Source organism: Anser anser (genome assembly GCF_964211835.1).
Source record: "Anser anser genome assembly, contig: HAP1_SCAFFOLD_73, whole genome shotgun sequence".
Classification (NCBI taxonomy): Eukaryota; Metazoa; Chordata; class Aves; order Anseriformes; family Anatidae; genus Anser; species Anser anser.
This window is the reverse complement of record NW_028154151.1, coordinates 293462-312286: the sequence shown is the minus strand read 5'-3', so window position 1 is coordinate 312286 and position 18825 is coordinate 293462. Positions and strand designations below refer to the sequence as shown.

At 48.0% G+C, this 18825-nt stretch overlaps 1 long non-coding RNA gene across 1 annotated transcript; it reads left to right on the top strand.

The window, feature by feature from the left end:
* Positions 1-9232: 9232 nt before the first annotated feature.
* Positions 9233-18346, top strand: LOC310890480. The gene is made up of 2 exons (XR_014577260.1): positions 9233-12289; positions 15743-18346. It is a non-coding gene; the product is annotated as an uncharacterized lncRNA (long non-coding RNA).
* Positions 18347-18825: the final 479 nt, after the last annotated feature.

Genomic DNA, 18825 nt, shown 5'->3' with positions numbered 1-18825 from the left:
GGAGTCCACGCAGCCCTCCGTCCTGCCGAAGGACTTCACGGGGACTTCTGCCGGCTCCGGGTGCCCGCACACAGACAGAAATGACTTTGAGAGAAAACAATCAGGAGGAGGAGAGCTCAGAGACTGCGGCCGGCTTCGGCCACCTTCCCCTCGCTTTCCCTCTCCGTGTTCAAACCGAGCACTGTTCTGCCGTCAACCTTCGCTGCCTCTGCCCGCGGCGCTGGGCTTTCGCGTGTGCCATTGCTCCTCTACATATTTTATCCTTCCTTTTGTAAGGAATGGTCCAGCAATTCGTGTCACTAAGGGATTTGAAGGGTTAACATCGAGGCCCGGGTCTAGGTGATAAAAGAACAAAGGGGTTTTTAGGGAAAAGTGCTGACTACTGCAGGGGATGTTGCTAGAGTTTCTGAAATCCGGCGCAGAGGCTCCCAAACGAGGAGGAAGGGGGAGCTGAAGGACAATTGAAGGACAAAAGCCTGGGAGGAAGACAACCAGCATTGAGCCCGAGCAAGCCCCGAGAGACCACCAGAGACTGGTACGCAGGCGCCCCTGGGAGGGGTTTCGGATTCCGGAAACCAATTCTAATAACCCTGCCTCTTCTCGAAGCAGTAATGAATATGTATTAGCCTGGGAGCATCAAAACCAGCCGCCTTACGTAACAGGTGTGCGTCCTGGGGGAGCAGAGACTCCTGGCGCACCCAGCGCTGCTTGCTTGCCTCTATTCGTTTAATAAATTGTAAACTTTGATTGTAATCCTATTTGGATTTATAACAGCCATTTATAACACTTTTTATATTTGTATTTTATTTAAGGCTGTCTTGCCCCCCTCCCCCCCCAGCCTCGCTACTCGCCAATAAAGCTGGCGCAGGGGCTAAGGGATTTGAAGGGCCTGCTTGTACACCTAAAGGATTTGAGGGCCTGCTTGTACACCTTTGGGGACTGCCTCTTTTGGGGGGGGGGGGGGGTGTTAGGAGCTGGTTGTATACATTTTTAGGCATTCCTCTGAGAGGGGGTTGGGAGCTTCGTGTATACTGGGGGGGGAGGGCCTCCCTCGAGGTGGAAGGGGGGGGGTTGGAGCGTTTCTACACTGTAGGGGCCTGCCTGTACACTTTTGGGGCCTGCCTTGGAGGGGTTGGGAACTGCTTGTACACCTTTGGGGCCTGCGTCTGCGCGGGGCGGGGCGGGGGGGGGGGTTGGAGCTGGTTTTAACCTTTCGGGCTTGCATCTGGAGGGGGTTGGGGCCTGCCTTTGGGGGGGTGGTTGTGAGCTGCTTGTATACTGTAGGGGCCTGCTTGTACACCTTTGGGGCCTGCGTCTGGGGGGGGGTGGGAGCTGCTTGTACACTGTTAGGGCCTGCCTTGGGGGAGGGGTTGGGGCATGTGCCTTGGGGGCATGGGGTTGGGAGCTGCTTCTACGCTGTAGGGGTCTGGGTCTTGGGGGGTTGGGGCTGTTTGTACACCTTTGGGGCGTGCCTCTGGGGAGGATGGGGAGTTGCTTGTACACCTTTGGGGCCTGTGTCTGGGGGGGGGTTGGGGCCTGTGCCGGGGGGGTTGGGAGCTGCTTGTACGCTCTAGGGTCCTCTGGCAGGCTTTGGGGCCTCCCTTTGAGGGGGGCAGTTGGGAGCTGGTTGTACACCTTTGGGGCCTGAGTCTGGGGTGTGGGGGCTGGGGCTGAGGCCTGGGGCCTGGGGCATGCATCTGGGTGGTGGTGGTGGGGGGTCCAGTTCATGGGGGGGGTGGGTTGGGAGCTGCTTGTGGACAGTTGGGGTCTGCATCCGGGTGTGGCTGGGGCCTGCTTGTAGACTTCTGCAGCCTGTGTCTGGTGTTTGGGGGCTTTTCTGTAGTGTTTGGGGATTGCATTTTGGCTTTGGGATGTGTCTAGAGCTTCTGGGGCCTAGCTGTAGTGCTTGGGGCCTGCGTCTGGGGCTTTTCTGTAGCATTTTGGTAGCGTGTTTGTGATTTGGGGTCTGTATCCAGGGTTTTGCCTTTTTTGTAGTTTTCAGCTTTGTGTCTGTTTCTTTGTTGGTTGCCTGGGGTTTGGGGTTTGGATCATTAGTCAGTGTCATTAGCGTCGGGGGGTTGATATGAAGGGTTAGGGTTGTGGTTAGAGTTGTTAGGGTTAAAGAGAATAAGGATTTTAGGGTAAGGGGATCAAGGTTGTGGGAATAAAAATGTTTTTGCACAGAGTTACATCGTTTAGAGGGAAGGAAGGTGGTATTGATATATGCTTGCAGTGATAAGAAAGCTTAACAGACAACCTTGTAAAATGCAGACAACCAGAATCCTTAGAGCAATTGGGTGGAAATCACGGTGTAAGAAACATTACCACCTCAAAGAGGAAAACAGTCAAGAAAAAAATAAAATTGACTAGTAACAGGCCAGCAGCTGTGTATTTTCTGTGAAGCACTGGATAGATTGTGAACATGGATTACCCAGTCAATGGGGAAACTGGGGAGGGTCCTGGTCACCGAGAGGAAAAAAAAAATTATATAAACTGTGTTATGGAACTAGTAGGTGGCTTGTGGGACGCCTGCCATTGCAATCGTGAATAAAAATGCTACCTCACTGAGATACTTGCCTGAGCCTATGGTATTGGTTACAGAGTGTTTCTAATAAGGTGTTAGGGTTTTAAGGTTTCAGGGCTAAGGCACTAGGGTTGGGTTTCAGGGTTAGGGTTTCCAGGGTTTAGGGTTAGGATTTTAAGGTTGTTAGGGTTGGAGTTATAAGGGTTAGGGTTTGGGGGTTAGTGTGTTAAGGTTTTAAAGTATTTTGTGGTTTTAGTGTTGATAGGGTTTTTAGGGTTTTAGTTATGGTCAGGTATTTAGGGTTAGGGTTTTAAGGTCTTATTTTTTTTTTTTTTAAGGTTAGGGTCTCCAGCGTTAGGGCTTTGAGAATCTTTACGTTTTGGGTTAGGATTTTAGAGGGTCTTAATTTTTAGGGTTAGGGCTTTTAGGCGTAGGTCTAGTGTGGTAAATTTTATCGGGTTAGGACTGTAAGGGTTTTTAGGGTTAGGGTTTCTAGGGTTTTTTGGGGTAGGGCTTAGGGTTAGATCCGTGGGAGCCGTAGTGTTAGGGGTCAGGGTTCTTAGGGCTAAGACCCAATATTAGGGTGGAAGGCCAAACTAAGGGGGGAGCCCCCCCCAAAATTGAAGGGTCGAAGCCCCAATTTAGGGGAAGAAACATCAAAATTGTGGGGTCCCCCAAAATTGGGCGGAAGAGCTCTTAATATTGGGGGAAACCCAAAAAAGGAGGGTGGGGGACTCTAAAATTGGGGGGACCCCCCAAATTGGTTGTGTCCCCCCCAAAATTGGTTGTGTCCCCCCCAAAATTGGTTGTGTCCCCCCCAATTAGGGGAGGAACCCCCAAAATTGGGTGGGCGAACCCCCATATTGGGGGGGCAGAACACTTAAATGGAAGTGTGAAATTCCAGAATTGAATGTGGACCCCCCAGAACAGTCTTCAGGGGTTTAGTGTGGTAAATTTTATCGGGTTAGGGCTGTAAGGGTTTTTAGGGTTAGGGTTTCTAGGGTTTGTTGGGGTAGGGGTTAGGGTTAGATCCGTGGTTGCCATAGCGTTAGGGGTCAAGGTTCTTAGGGGTTAGGCCTAATATTAGGGCGGAAGGCCAAAATAAGAGGGTGGGAGCCCCCCCCAAAATTGAAGGGTTGAAGCCCCAAGTTAGGGGAAGGAACGTCAAAATTGTGGGGTCCCCCAAAATTGGGCGGAAGAACTTTTAATATTAGGGGGGAACCCAAAAAAGGAGGGTGGGGGACTCTACAATCGGTTGTGTCCCCCCCAAATTAGGGGAGGAACCCCCAAAATTGGGTGGGTGAACCCCCAAATTGGGGGGAAGAAGACTTAAATGGAAGTGTGAAATTCCAGAATTGAATGTGGACCCCCCCCAGACCTGGGGAGGAATCCCCAAACTTGGGGGGGACCCCCAAAATTGGAGTTAAAGCCCCAGATCCCGGGGAGCTAAGCCCCAAATTAAGGGAAGGAACCTCAAACATGTGGTGAGAACCCCAACATTGGGGGAAAGAACCTTAATATTAGGGTGGCAGGCCAAGAAAGGATGGTGGGGGCCTCCAAAATTGTGGGGGGCTTGGAACTGGGGGGAATCCCCAAAATGGAGGGGGAACCCCAAAAGTGGGGGGGGGGCGAAGCACCAAATTAGGGGAAGGAACCCCAAAATTGCGGGGAAGAACTCTGAAATGGAGAGCTGAAAACCCGAAATTGAGGGGAAACCCGCCAAAACGGCGGGAAAACCCTCCATAAACACGAAACCGGTAATGTAACAGAGCAAAAAATGGCGTCCTACGGCACGCTGCGAGGCTCAATTTTCTGGGGAGTGCTGGGAAATGTAGTTCTTGGCCACCGGGTTTCCGGGAGTCCATATTGTTTTCCCAGAGCATGCCGGGAGATGTAGTTCTCGGACACTGGGCTTCCGGGAGGCCATGTTGGTTTCCCATCTTTGCTAGACTCCGGGTGCTCTGGCTTCACAGAGAAACCCCCAAACTGAAAAATGTACCTGCTAATATATTGGGCTCTAAATGTAGCCCTGGGTTAATTGAATAACAATCCCTGGGTAAGATTGAAGTGCAGGAGGGGTTGGCTACGGTTTTAAGAGCCGGTTTGCAGAAAAGGGATTTCCCGTTAAGAAATGGCATATACTGATTGTTCTCTTCCTTGCTCTGCCAAGACCTGAAGCACATCTTGGAAGCCAGGCAGAATCCGTGGAGCCAATGGAGTTCTCAAGCTCGACTTCAGCTTCTTCCCAGCTAGAAGAAGCAAGGACACGCCGGCTGAGTTCCACAGGCAACGCGCCCGTATCTGTAGACGAGGATTTAGAGATGCTACTTTGGGAACTCTCAGACGGCATACTGGAAGCCGAGCTCGACTTGGACCCAGGGAAGGATGAGGATGACCTCCTCCTTGAGCTTTCCAAGATGATTGATGATTGAACTGCATACTCCTATGGTATATTAAAAAAAAAAAAAAAAAAACAACTCTTCTTCTTGTTGGATACCCCGAGGTGATCCTTTTTCTAACTGAGGCTTTGCAATGAGACTTAAAGCACAGTTGGAACTGGTAGAAATTGGCAGGATCTGCACTCAGTTGTCCTAAGTTTCCCTGCTGGTCAGAGTTAAGGTCTTGTGCATGGTTCCGTAACTATAGGTGGCTACCTTTGATATCAAGAGGACAAAGCACTTGTTTCTTTTGGCACAGAAAGATGTCCATCGGCACGCTGTGGTGGCTGTGAATTGACGTAGTGATGGAGCGATGCTCTGAAGGCTTAAACGGAAAGCTTCTTCCTTCCGCCCCCCTTGGCACAGCTCGATGTTGGGCACATTGTGAAGCCTGGGTGTTCTGATTTCTCGGACAGTTGATACCCAAATCCCGGAGTTACTATGTCAACTCTTGACTTTTATTTGTGTATGCCATTGTTTTGACTGTAATCTTTTCAGATGATGAAGCTGTAGGGGCGGGAGGGAGCAAAATAATTATTCTAGCGTTGTGGACCAAACATGCTGCCAGGAGTGGTGGTGGTGGGGTCAGCCCACCCGGCCTTACTTTCAGTTATCAGGGATGATAAAATGGTGTGAAAAGCAGCAGCTCTGCGATACGGCTACGCTACCCCCACTCCCTTCTCTTGTGCTGTACCAAAGTTCCCCCAAGCTTTGGTTGGTGCTTTTTGCTGGTGACAGTAGGACTCCAGGGCGAGTAGTCGGGACTCTCCTGCAGTAACTGGGTCAATTAAGGGTTGGTTTAAGTGCCTCCTGGTTTTTAAAATTGCTCCCCTGAGCTGCTGGCTCTGCTGCCTGCTACAGCAAATGTTCGGGTGCCATCAGCGTCGCACTTGGGCGTGGGCACTGACCCTGCGGAGGAGAGCTGAGACTCGCGTGTATTGTGTACCCTGCCGCCAGTGATCGTTTTCCCCTAGCAGATCTATTTTGAATCATTTCCCTAAATTTTAGAGGAACTTTAGGCTCTTTGTGCTATGATTTGTGAAGCTGTAGGGGCCCTCAGGCATTTGCTGCTGGCAGAGGAAAACCGCTTGTCGAATTTGTTGTAAATACTTTCTGTTTGGACAACAACGCCTGTGTGTGTGTGTGTGCGTGTGTGTGTGTGTGCGCGTGCGTGCTTTGACGACCCCCTGCGATGCCCCAGCTCCGCGAGGGAAGCTTTGAAGCGGCTCTGGGAAAACCTCTGCGGAAGAAACCGCTGCTAGTGACTTGCGGAAAAGGGACTCCACAATCAGTGAGATTGTAAAGTAGGTATGTTTATTCAGCGCTGGGCAGCACGGGAGGTCGTGGGCATGAAGATTGATGACTCTTCCTCGTCACCGCTAGTTGACCTCTTGTCTTTGCACAGACTCAGTTGCTCCTTGGCTCTTGTCCACCTGCAGGACCAGTTTCTCCCAGTTTCTTAAGATAGGCTCACTCTCTTATTAGGAGACTGACCTTGGTAAGGGGCCCAAGGCTTCTTGCTTTAGTTAATTGGCACAATGCACCATAGTTAGCAAAGACGCTAAGTAGCATCCTAGTTTAACGCTGTCAGCGCTCTATCTCTACTTGATAAGATTCTCCTAACTCCCTCTCTCACTGGAGCCCACGCAGCCCTCCGTCCTGCCGAAGGACTTCACGGGGACTTCTGCCGGCTCCGGGTGCCCGCACACAGACAGAAATGGCTTTGAGAGAAAACAATCAGGAGGAGGAGAGCTCAGAGACTGCGGCCGGCTTCGGCCACCTTCCCCTCGCTTTCCCTCTCCGTGTTCAAACCGAGCACTGTTCTGCCGTCAACCTTCGCTGCCTCTGCCCGCGGCGCTGGGCTTTCGCGTGTGCCATTGCTCCTCTACATATTTTATCCTTCCTTTTGTAAGGAATGGTCCAGCAATTCGTGTCACTAAGGGATTTGAAGGGTTAACATCGAGGCCCGGGTCTAGGTGATAAGAGAACAAAGGGGTTTTTAGGGAAAAGTGCTGACTACTGCAGGGGATGTTGCTAGAGTTTCTGAAATCCGGCGCAGAGGCTCCCAAACGAGGAGGAAGGGGGAGCTGAAGGACAATTGAAGGACAAAAGCCTGGGAGGAAGACAACCAGCATTCAGCCCGAGCAAGCCCCGAGAGACCACCAGAGACTGGTACGCAGGCGCCCCTGGGAGGGGTTTCGGATTCCGGAAACCAATTCTAATAACCCTGCCTCTTCTCGAAGTAGTAATGAATATGTATTAGCCTGGGAGCATCAAAACCAGCCGCCTTAAGTAACAGGTGTGCGTCCTGGGGGAGCAGAGACTCCCGGCGCACCCAGCGCTGCTTGCTTGCCTCTATTCGTTTAATAAATTGTAAACTTTGATTGTAATCCTATTTGGATTTATAACAGCCATTTATAACACTTTTTATATTTGTATTTTATTTAAGGCTGTCTTGCCCCCCTCCCCCCCCAGCCTCGCTGCTCGCCAATAAAGCTGGCGCAGGGGCTAAGGGATTTGAAGGGCCTGCTTGTACACCTAAGGGATTTGAGGGCCTGCTTGTACACCTTTGGGGACTGCCTCTTTTGGGGGGGGGGGGTGGTGTTAGGAGCTGGTTGTATACATTTTTAGGCATTCCTCTGAGAGGGGGTTGGGAGCTTCGTGTATACTGGGGGGGGGAGGGCCTCCCTCGAGGTGGAAGGGGGGGGGTTGGAGCGTTTCTACACTGTAGGGGCCTGCCTGTACACTTTTGGGGCCTGCCTTGGAGGGGTTGGGAACTGCTTGTACACCTTTGGGGCCTGCGTCTGCGCGGGGCGCGGCGGGGGTTGGGGGGTTGGAGCTGGTTTTAACCTTTCGGGCTTGCATCTGGAGGGGGTTGGGGCCTGCCTTTGGGGGGGTGGTTGTGAGCTGCTTGTATACTGTAGGGGCCTGCTTGTACACCTTTGGGGCCTGCGTCTGGGGGGGGGTGGGAGCTGCTTGTACACTGTTAGGGCCTGCCTTGGGGGAGGGGTTGGGGCATGTGCCTTGGGGGCATGGGGTTGGGAGCTGCTTCTACGCTGTAGGGGTCTGGGTCTTGGGGGGTTGGGGCTGTTTGTACACCTTTGGGGCGTGCCTCTGGGGAGGATGGGGAGTTGCTTGTACACCTTTGGGGCCTGTGTCTGGGGGGGGGTTGGGGCCTGTGCCGGGGGGGTTGGGAGCTGCTTGTACGCTCTAGGGTCCTCTGGCAGGCTTTGGGGCCTCCCTTTGAGGGGGGCAGTTGGGAGCTGGTTGTACACCTTTGGGGCCTGAGTCTGGGGTGTGGGGGCTGGGGCTGAGGCCTGGGGCCTGGGGCATGCATCTGGGTGGTGGTGGTGGGGGGTCCAGTTCATGGGGGGGGTGGGTTGGGAGCTGCTTGTGGACAGTTGGGGTCTGCATCCGGGTGTGGCTGGGGCCTGCTTGTAGACTTCTGCAGCCTGTGTCTGGTGTTTGGGGGCTTTTCTGTAGTGTTTGGGGATTGCATTTTGGCTTTGGGATGTGTCTAGAGCTTCTGGGGCCTAGCTGTAGTGCTTGGGGCCTGCGTCTGGGGCTTTTCTGTAGCATTTTGGTAGCGTGTTTGTGATTTGGGGTCTGTATCCAGGGTTTTGCCTTTTTTGTAGTTTTCAGCTTTGTGTCTGTTTCTTTGTTGGTTGCCTGGGGTTTGGGGTTTGGATCATTAGTCAGTGTCATTAGCGTCGGGGGGTTGATATGAAGGGTTAGGGTTGTGGTTAGAGTTGTTAGGGTTAAAGAGAATAAGGATTTTAGGGTAAGGGGATCAAGGTTGTGGGAATAAAAATGTTTTTGCACAGAGTTACATCGTTTAGAGGGAAGGAAGGTGGTATTGATATATGCTTGCAGTGATAAGAAAGCTTAACAGACAACCTTGTAAAATGCAGACAACCAGAATCCTTAGAGCAATTGGGTGGAAATCACGGTGTAAGAAACATTACCACCTCAAAGAGGAAAACAGTCAAGAAAAAAATAAAATTGACTAGTAACAGGCCAGCAGCTGTGTATTTTCTGTGAAGCACTGGATAGATTGTGAACATGGATTACCCAGTCAATGGGGAAACTGGGGAGGGTCCTGGTCACCGAGAGGAAAAAAAAAATTATATAAACTGTGTTATGGAACTAGTAGGTGGCTTGTGGGACGCCTGCCATTGCAATCGTGAATAAAAATGCTACCTCACTGAGATACTTGCCTGAGCCTATGGTATTGGTTACAGAGTGTTTCTAATAAGGTGTTAGGGTTTTAAGGTTTCAGGGCTAAGGCACTAGGGTTGGGTTTCAGGGTTAGGGTTTCCAGGGTTTAGGGTTAGGATTTTAAGGTTGTTAGGGTTGGAGTTATAAGGGTTAGGGTTTGGGGGTTAGTGTGTTAAGGTTTTAAAGTATTTTGTGGTTTTAGTGTTGATAGGGTTTTTAGGGTTAGGGTCTTAGGGTTTTAGTTATGGTCAGGTATTTAGGGTTAGGGTTTTAAGGTCTTATTTTTTTTTTTTAAGGTTAGGGTCTCCAGCGTTAGGGCTTTGAGAATCTTTACGTTTTGGGTTAGGGTTTAGAGGGTCTTAATTTTTAGGGTTAGGGCTTTTAGGCGTAGGTCTAGTGTGGTAAATTTTATCGGGTTAGGACTGTAAGGGTTTTTAGGGTGTTAGGGTTTCTAGGGTTTTTTGGGGTAGGGGTTAGGGTTAGATCCGTGGGAGCCGTAGTGTTAGGGGTCAGGGTTCTTAGGGCTAAGGCCCAATATTAGGGTGGAAGGCCAAACTAAGGGGGGAGCCCCCCCCAAAATTGAAGGGTCGAAGCCCCAATTTAGGGGAAGAAACGTCAAAATTGTGGGGTCCCCCAAAATTGGGCGGAAGAGCTCTTAATATTGGGGGAAACCCAAAAAAGGAGGGTGGGGGACTCTAAAATTGTGGGGTCCCCCAAATTGGTTGTGTCCCCCCCCAAATTGGTTGTGTCCCCCCCAAAATTGGTTGTGTCCCCCCCAATTAGGGGAGGAACCCCCAAAATTGGGTGGGTGAACCCCCAAATTGGGGGGAAGAAGACTTAAATGGAAGTGTGAAATTCCAGAATTGAATGTGGACCCCCCCCCAGACCTGGGGAGGAATCCCCAAACTTGGGGGGGACCCCCAAAATTGGGGTTAAAGCCCCAGATCCCGGGGAGCTAAGCCCCAAATTAAGGGAAGGAACCTCAAACATGTGGTGAGAACCCCAACATTGGGGGAAAGAACCTTAATATTAGGGTGGCAGGCCAAGAAAGGATGGTGGGGGCCTCCAAAATTGTGGGGGGCTTGGAATTGGGGGGAATCCCCAAAATGGAGGGGGAACCCCAAAAGTGGGGGGGGGGGGGCGAAGCACCAAATTAGGGGAAGGAACCCCAAAATTGCGGGGAAGAACTCTGAAATGGAGAGCTGAAAACCCGAAATTGAGGGGAAACCCCCCAAAACGGCGGGAAAACCCTCCATAAACACGAAACCGGTAATGTAACAGAGCAAAAAATGGCGTCCTACGGCACGCTGCGAGGCTCAATTTTCTGGGGAGTGCTGGGAAATGTAGTTCTTGGCCACCGGGTTTCCGGGAGTCCATATTGTTTTCCCAGAGCATGCCGGGAGATGTAGTTCTCGGACACTGGGCTTCCGGGAGGCCATGTTGGTTTCCCATCTTTGCTAGACTCCGGGTGCTCTGGCTTCACAGAGAAACCCCCAAACTGAAAAATGTACCTGCTAATATATTGGGCTCTAAATGTAGCCCTGGGTTAATTGAATAACAATCCCTGGGTAAGACTGAAGTGCAGGAGGGGTTGGCTACGGTTTTAAGAGCCGGTTTGCAGAAAAGGGATTTCCCGTTAAGAAATGGCATATACTGATTGTTCTCTTCCTTGCTCTGCCAAGACCTGAAGCACATCTTGGAAGCCAGGCAGAATCCGTGGAGCCAATGGAGTTCTCAAGCTCGACTTCAGCTTCTTCCCAGCTAGAAGAAGCAAGGACACGCCGGCTGAGTTCCACAGGCAACGCGCCCGTATCTGTAGACGAGGATTTAGAGATGCTACTTTGGGAACTCTCAGACGGCATACTGGAAGCCGAGCTCGACTTGGACCCAGGGAAGGATGAGGATGACCTCCTCCTTGAGCTTTCCAAGATGATTGATGATTGAACTGCATAGTCCTATGGTATATTGAAAAAAAAAAAAAAAAAAAAAAGAAAACAACTCTTCTTCTTGTTGGATACCCTGAGGTGATCCTTTTTCTAACTGAGGCTTTGCAATGAGACTTAAAGCACAGTTGGAACTGGTAGAAATTGGCAGGATCTGCACTCAGTTGTCCTAAGTTTTCCTGCTGGTCAGAGTTAAGGTCTTGTGCATGGTTCCGTAACTATAGGTGGCTACCTTTGATATCAAGAGGACAAAGCACTTGTTTCTTTTGGCACAGAAAGATGTCCATCGGCACGCTGTGGTGGCTGTGAATTGACGTAGTGATGGAGCGATGCTCTGAAGGCTTAAACGGAAAGCTTCTTCCTTCCGCCCCCCCTTGGCACAGCTCGATGTTGGGCACATTGTGAAGCCTGGGTGTTCTGATTTCTCGGACAGTTGATACCCAAATCCCGGAGTTACTATGTCAACTGTAAGGAATAGTCCAGCAATTTGTGCCACTGAGGGGTGTGAAGGGTTAACATCGAGGCCTGGGTTTAGGCGAGAAGAGAACAAAGGGATTTCTTCAGAGAAAAACTGCTGACTTTGCACGGACGTGCAGTAACTTCTGACAGCCGGCCAAGAGACCACTAGATAAGGAGGAAGAATATGAGCCTCCCTGTCCGAGCGGCCCCCGAGAAACTAACAGAGACTGATAAGCAGGCGCACCTGGGAGGACTTCGGATTCGGGAAACCAATTATAATAACCCTGCCTCTTCTAGAAGTAGTAATGAATATGTATTAGCCTAGGAGCATAAAAACCAGCCGCCTTACGTAACAGGTGTGCGTCCTGGTGGAGCAGAGAGTCCCGGCGCACCCAGCGCTGTTTGCTTGCCTCTATTCATTTAATAAATTGTAAACTTTGATTGTAATCCTATTTGGGACCCAGTCATTTATAACAATTGGGGGCTCGTCCGGGATGGTCTTGGTTCCTGAATTCTGACTTGATCTAGGAGGGGCGCCCCCACCATTTGGTGGCTCCTGTTCGAGTCAGGTCGGGGCTAATGCCATCTTGAACCTGAATAAGGGCAAGCAAAGATTTAGATTTTTTTATGAGCTCCCTTTGCCGGCTGCAGCACTATATTTTGCCCGTAATTCTGCGCGCGAAGATCCGAACGAAGACGACGGAGTCGTAAGTATTTAAGGCGTATACCGTTCGGTTGGGTGGGTTTCGGTTGCCTGTGTGTGTGAGAGTGTGACTGAGACGGAACGTAGTTCCGAAGCGATTGTGGAGGTCTTCTAACCGCGGTTCCAATCTCCCGCGAGGGACTTGGCCGGTGAAGGACCGAAGCGATTCCTATAGGATTCGTGGGTGGGTGATAGATCCTAAACCCCCTGCAAGACACTCTCACTAAGGCAACCAAGGGCTGTAGGAATTGCCACAGTAAAATTCCTAGATGGGTCAGACAAAATTGAAGACCCGGGACCAGAGAAAAGGGAGCAAATTACCAGACATACCACCAGAAAGTCCATTAGGGATAATGATTAGAAATTGGAACGATAGGGGCCCCAGAAAAGGGAAAAAGTAAATTAAAAATGGTTCAGTATTGTATGACAGAATGGCCAAAGGAGCCTTTAAGACCACATGTCTTTTGGCCCGTTTTCGGATCCTTTGAAGACTGGGTTTGCCAGGCCTTAAATATACATGTTAATTCAAAGGAACCTTTTAGCCAGGAGGAAAGTGATTATGCAGGATTATGGATCAGGATCTCACGTCCTTTTCCAGCCTCAATATTTACACTAAAAGCAGACGAGAAGTTTGACGAAGAAGAGAACAAAAAAATAAAAAATAAAAAATAAAAAATAAAAAAAAAAAAAGGAAAAAGAAAAAGATGATGAATGGGAGTCATTGGATAACCTACCACCTCTATATCCTAACAATCCACCCCCGGTGGTGCATCTTGTAATCCTGTTTTGTTCTTAAGTGTTTTGACTGTGTCAAGGAGGAAGGTGGGAGCATTATCTAAGTAACAGTTTAGAAGTTTGGCTATATTCGCGGTGGTGTTCGGTCAGTTTCCCAAGTATCGGGGGAGAGGGGCTGACTGATTATCAAAGTGGTAGAACGGAGAGTCACTTCTTTGGTGGTTCGGGCCTGAGCCCTGGGAATTCGGTAAGAAGGGGGAGAGCGAATTTATTTAGGCCTCAATACCTTTTTAAACCCCCATCTTGACGGATACACAGGAGTGATTCCTTGTTTTGTGTAGGCTTACTAACAAAGTGCATGAGAAAAATTAGCATTTGGCTTGAAATTCGGTCTTATTGAAATGTAAATTTTGTGGAAAAGGTGTTATTGTTTGTCTAGAAGACAGAAGGCTGAGTGCTTCAGGTGTTTTTCCGAAGTCCTGCGGATTTATGATTGGAATGGGGCTCATTAATAATCTGAAATAGTAAAGTTTGTATGTGGAAAGAAGAGTTTAATCCCAGAGAATTGGGACATTTGGGAAGAAGATTAGGAAAAGATAGTAAAAACCTGCAATAAAAAGGTTTGTGTGGAAATTGAAACAAGGGACAGTAACTAATATAAATAAATAAAAGGGAATGGGAAATCAAGGAAATGGGTAAAATCCAAAACAAAGACGTCCAAAAAAAAAAAAAAAGCCTCCTCGGGTGCATATTGGCACATTGGAAGGATATTGTTAGAAATGGGGGCACAGAAAGCAAGAGGACTTTCACTAATTATTGCAATCAATGGTGGCCACTATATAAACTAAATGGCCACTTTATGGATCAATCGACTATAACAGTGTCTTGCAATTAATGTTTTTGAGGAGAGAAGGAAAATAGGATGAAATGTTGTATAGTGATATGTTGTTTCAGCATGTTGGAGGGAAAAGGTTTGGAATTAAGTTGGCCCCTGACTGAGCCTTTGGTGTTGGCATTAGAAAAGTACGGGCTGGAGAAAGATAAAGGAAGTGTTAAAAGGATTGTTGAAGGTGTTAAAGGTTGTGTGGCATGTAGTATTTAACAGAGCATTTTGATGCTGAATGAGCAGGGAAAGAGGATGTAGGAATTCTAATAGTTCCGCCTCAACCCGAGGCTGAGATCTCAAAATCACGGTGTGAGCCCTCTGGGGCGGAGGGACCATGATGGGTCCGAGAGAGTTGTCGTGGAAACAGAAAAGCAGCTAACTCTTGAAACAACCTGAGTTCCTGTGTGAGCTCAGATTGCCAATGGGACCGCTCAGGGAACTTTCAACGATTGCATTCCCCTGACCGACCCCCTCACTGAGACCCTAATCACCCCGGAAATTATGTAAATACTAAAATCTGGTTAAATTGGCTATTGGGAATTGAGAATCTGTTCCAACAAGGTCCAAAAGAAACCCCTATGGAATTTATGGAATTTTTGAATTTCTGGACCAACTTTGAAATGCAATGAAAAAAAAAAAAAATGGACCTGGCTTAAAAAAAAAAAAAAAAAAAAAAAAAAAAGAGAGAGAGAGGCAACTGGCTAACCTCTTTCCAGGGCAATCAGCCCCTGATATCAGAAAGAAATTGTCTTAGGCTGCAGGACAAACAACAGTCAGGAATGATGGGGACCTGGGGCATCTACCCTAGCAGGTCCACTAGTTGAAATAAAGCTAGGAAACGAAGACAGAGGCTTGAATTTTTTGTTGGTTATGGGAGCTTCTTTCTCTGTGTTAATTAGGCTGTAAATGTAATAGGAGCAACATATTCAGTGTTAAATAGTTTAAAAGGACGATTAGGAACTAAGACAACTACAATAATTGGAGCCACAGGGAAAGAGGAAGAATGGTCATTCTTACGACCCCTTGATTTGCGTTTTGGGGGTGAGGAACTAACCCATAAATTTTAGTATGTACCAGAATGCCCGATGCCACTCTTTGGACGGGATCTATTAGCCAAATTAGATGCAACAATAACCTTTGAGGATGGAGAATTAATAATGAAGGTACCTGAGTCCAAAGTAGGCCAAATCCTAATGATCAAAGATAAACCCTTTGTTAATATTCCAAGAGAAGTAGAAAATGCAGTTATAGCAACAGTACGGGAAACAGATGTACCAGGGAAGTCGAAACTGGCACAACCGGTAAAGGTGGAATTAAAGGAAGGAGCCAAACCTGTTCGAATCAAACAATATCCACTTAAGATAGAAGCTAGGCATGGGAATGGTGAAAATTATTGACAAATTTCTCAAATATCAGATTCTGGAAGAATGTAAATCGGAATACAATACTCCAATTTTTCCAGTAAAGAAGCCGAATGGCGAGTATAGATTTGTACAAGATCTTAGAGCAATAAATGAAATAACAAAGGATATTCACCCGGTAGTAGCTAATCCTTACACATTGTTAACATCTGTGAAAGGGAAATATAAATGGTTTACCGTGATAGATTTAAAGGATGCCTTCTTTTGCATACCTCTTGATAAAGATAGTAGAAAATTATTTGCCTTCAAATGGGAAAACGTATTGAAGTTTTTGGACCACATATGGTAACAACCGTTTTGGAACAAAGGGGGGGGGGGGGGCACTGGTTATCACCCAGCTGGATGATGAAATATCAGGCAATCCTAACTGAACAAGATGACATAACCTTGAAAACGACTAACCTGTTATATCCAGCAGTATTTCTAGGAACTGTTCCAGAAGAAGGACCGTTGGAACACAGTTGTGTGCAAATAATCGAACATACGCCAGCCACAAAGATTTGAAGGATGTACCCCTTGAAAGGTATTCAGTGGGAATACCACACTCCGTGGCACCCACAAAGCTCAGGGAAAGTAGAAAGGATGAATCAAACAATAAAACAACAATTGGCTAAGTTAATGATCGAGACACAGCTGCCCTGGACGAAATGCTTACCATTGGCACTTTTAAACATAAGAACTAAACCACACAGTGAGACTGGATTATCATCATATGAAATGTTATATGGTATGCCTTATTCTCAAGGGATGCCCCTAGGGAACAATGTAGTTGAGGATCATAGTATCCAGAAATACATAATTACCATTGGAAGGAGATTACAGGAGATAAGAGAAATTGGGATGATGACTCAGACACCACCTTTAGGATTTGCTATTCATAAAATACAACCAGGAGACAAGGTCTTAATAAAAACCTGGAGAGAAGAATCATTGAACCCCCGATGGGAGGGACTGTACCTTGTTTTACTTACTACTGAAACAGCTGTGAGAACAGCAAGAAGGGGTTGGACCCACGCATCCAGAATAAAAGGACCAATAACTACCGAAGCCTGGAGGGTTGAGTCCACTCCTGGGGAACTGAAACTGAGACTAAAGAGGAACTGATATCCCAGCAATGAGGTTCTGCATGAATTAAGGGCACTGGATAAAGAGGACAAGGCTGAAGGGAGGAAAGGGAGAAGGCAAGACCGGGGTAGGACCCTCCACTGCGGCGTGTATGGTCTACCGAGGGAGGCAACCCCTATGGGTATTGACCGCCGAGTGAGAGTGCCTCGACCGGACTTCTCCCACACCAAGATCAGTTTGTCCTGAGAAAAATAACATGAGAACCTTTTAAACCCATAATAAAATTGTGATTAGTTTTTCCAGGAGCTGGATCACCCTGAAGGGCTGAATGGTAACACAAGCTCTGAAAGCGGGCCCAACCCCCTGATTGAAGGCGCTTCCCACACTCTCAAGATTGGACGGCGAAAAAGGCTTATAATATGACAGGTCGCCAAAGAGAACTGAATTGTGACTGTAAGTGGAAACCCAACGTGGGAGCTTGGAAGCGTGCATATACGAGTACAAACGGGGCAGACATTGTAACAGGACCACTCGGTAACAAGGACACTCTGTATTATCACGCCCCAAAGGGTAAAGATGGATGGGATGGTCCTTTTCCAAACGACGTGGGCCCTAAAGGGACATTATTGGGTGTGTGGCAAACATGCTTACAAGAGGCTACCTGGAAACTGGTCGGGAATATGCTATGGGGGGTACATAAGACCCTTGTTCTTTTTATTGTCACAAACACAAGGAAATCATTTAGGAATAAGATTATATGATGACCTGAACAGAGTAAAACGATCTATTGATACTTCCTTATCCGGGGATAGTGCCCAAAAATGGGGAAAGGATGAATGGCCTCCTGAAAGAATCATACAGCATTATGGGCCAGCTACCTGGAACCCGAATGAGTTGGTATCAGGAGCCCGAGAACCTATTTATAATTTGAACCGAATAATTAGGTCGCAAGCTATCCTCGAAGTTGTAACCAATTAAACAGCGACGACCTTGGATCTTCTGGCTGATCAATCCACTCAGATGAGGAATGCTATCTTTCAACGTAGAATGGTCTTAGACTATTTACTAGCAGAAGAAGGGGGAGTGTGTGGAAAACTGAACGATTCTAATTGTTGTTTACAAATTGATGATAATGGAAAAGTGGTTAAGCAGATAACAAAAGAAATTAAAAAGCTAGCCCACGTCCCAGTACAAACTTGGAAGGGTATGGATTGGGATTTCTTTTCATGGTTGCCCGGTGGACCATGGGTTAAAAGGATGCTATTTTTATTTTTATGTGGTGTAATGACATTATTGTTTATACCTTGTATGATACCTTGCTTTACGTTGTTGATACGGCGGATAATAAATAGCACCCAGTTTGTGATGACTTTGGGAGAGAAAAGGTGATGTGTCGATAATGATGCTTAAGAAATGGACACCCCGAGAACTGACTGATGAAATCCATCTGCTACTAACAAAAGTTGAAGAAGAGACACGAATTGATGATATTAAAAAAAAAAAAAGGGAGGAATTGTAAGGAATAGTCCAGCAATTCGTGCCACTAAGGGGTGTGAAGGGTTAACATCGAGGCCTGGGTTTAGGCGAGAAGAGAACAAAGGGATTTCTTCAGAGAAAAACTGCTGACTTTGCACGGACGTGCAGTAACTTCTGACAGCCGGCCAAGAGACCACTAGATAAGGAGGAAGAATATGAGCCTCCCTGTCCGAGCGGCCCCCGAGAAACTAACAGAGACTGATAAGCAGGCGCACCTGGGAGGACTTCGGATTCGGGAAACCAATTATAATAACCCTGCCTCTTCTAGAAGTAGTAATGAATATGTATTAGCCTAGGAGCATAAAAACCAGCCGCCTTACGTAACAGGTGTGCGTCCTGGTGGAGCAGAGACTCCCGGCGCACCCAGCGCTGTTTGCTTGCCTCTATTCATTTAATAAATTGTAAACTTTGATTGTAATCCTATTTGGGACCCAGTCATTTATAACATCAACTCTTGACTTTTATTTGTGTATGCCATTGTTTTGACTGTAATCTTTTCAGATGATGAAGCTGTAGGGGCGGGAGGGAGCAAAATAATTATTCTAGCGTTGTGGACCAAACATGCTGCCAGGAGTGGTGGTGCTGGGGTCAGCCCACCCGGCCTTACTTTCAATTATCAGGGATGATAAAATGGTGTGAAAAGCAGCAGCTCTGCGATACGGCTACGCTACCCCCACTCCCTTCTCTTGTGCTGTACCAAAGTTCCCCCAAGCTTTGGTTGGTGCTTTTTGCTGGTGACAGTAGGACTCCAGGGCGAGTAGTCGGGACTCTCCTGCAGTAACTGGGTCAATTAAGGGTTGGTTTAAGTGCCTCCTGGTTTTTAAAATTGCTCCCCTGAGCTGCTGGCTCTGCTGCCTGCTACAGCAAATGTTCGGGTGCCATCAGCGTCGCACTTGG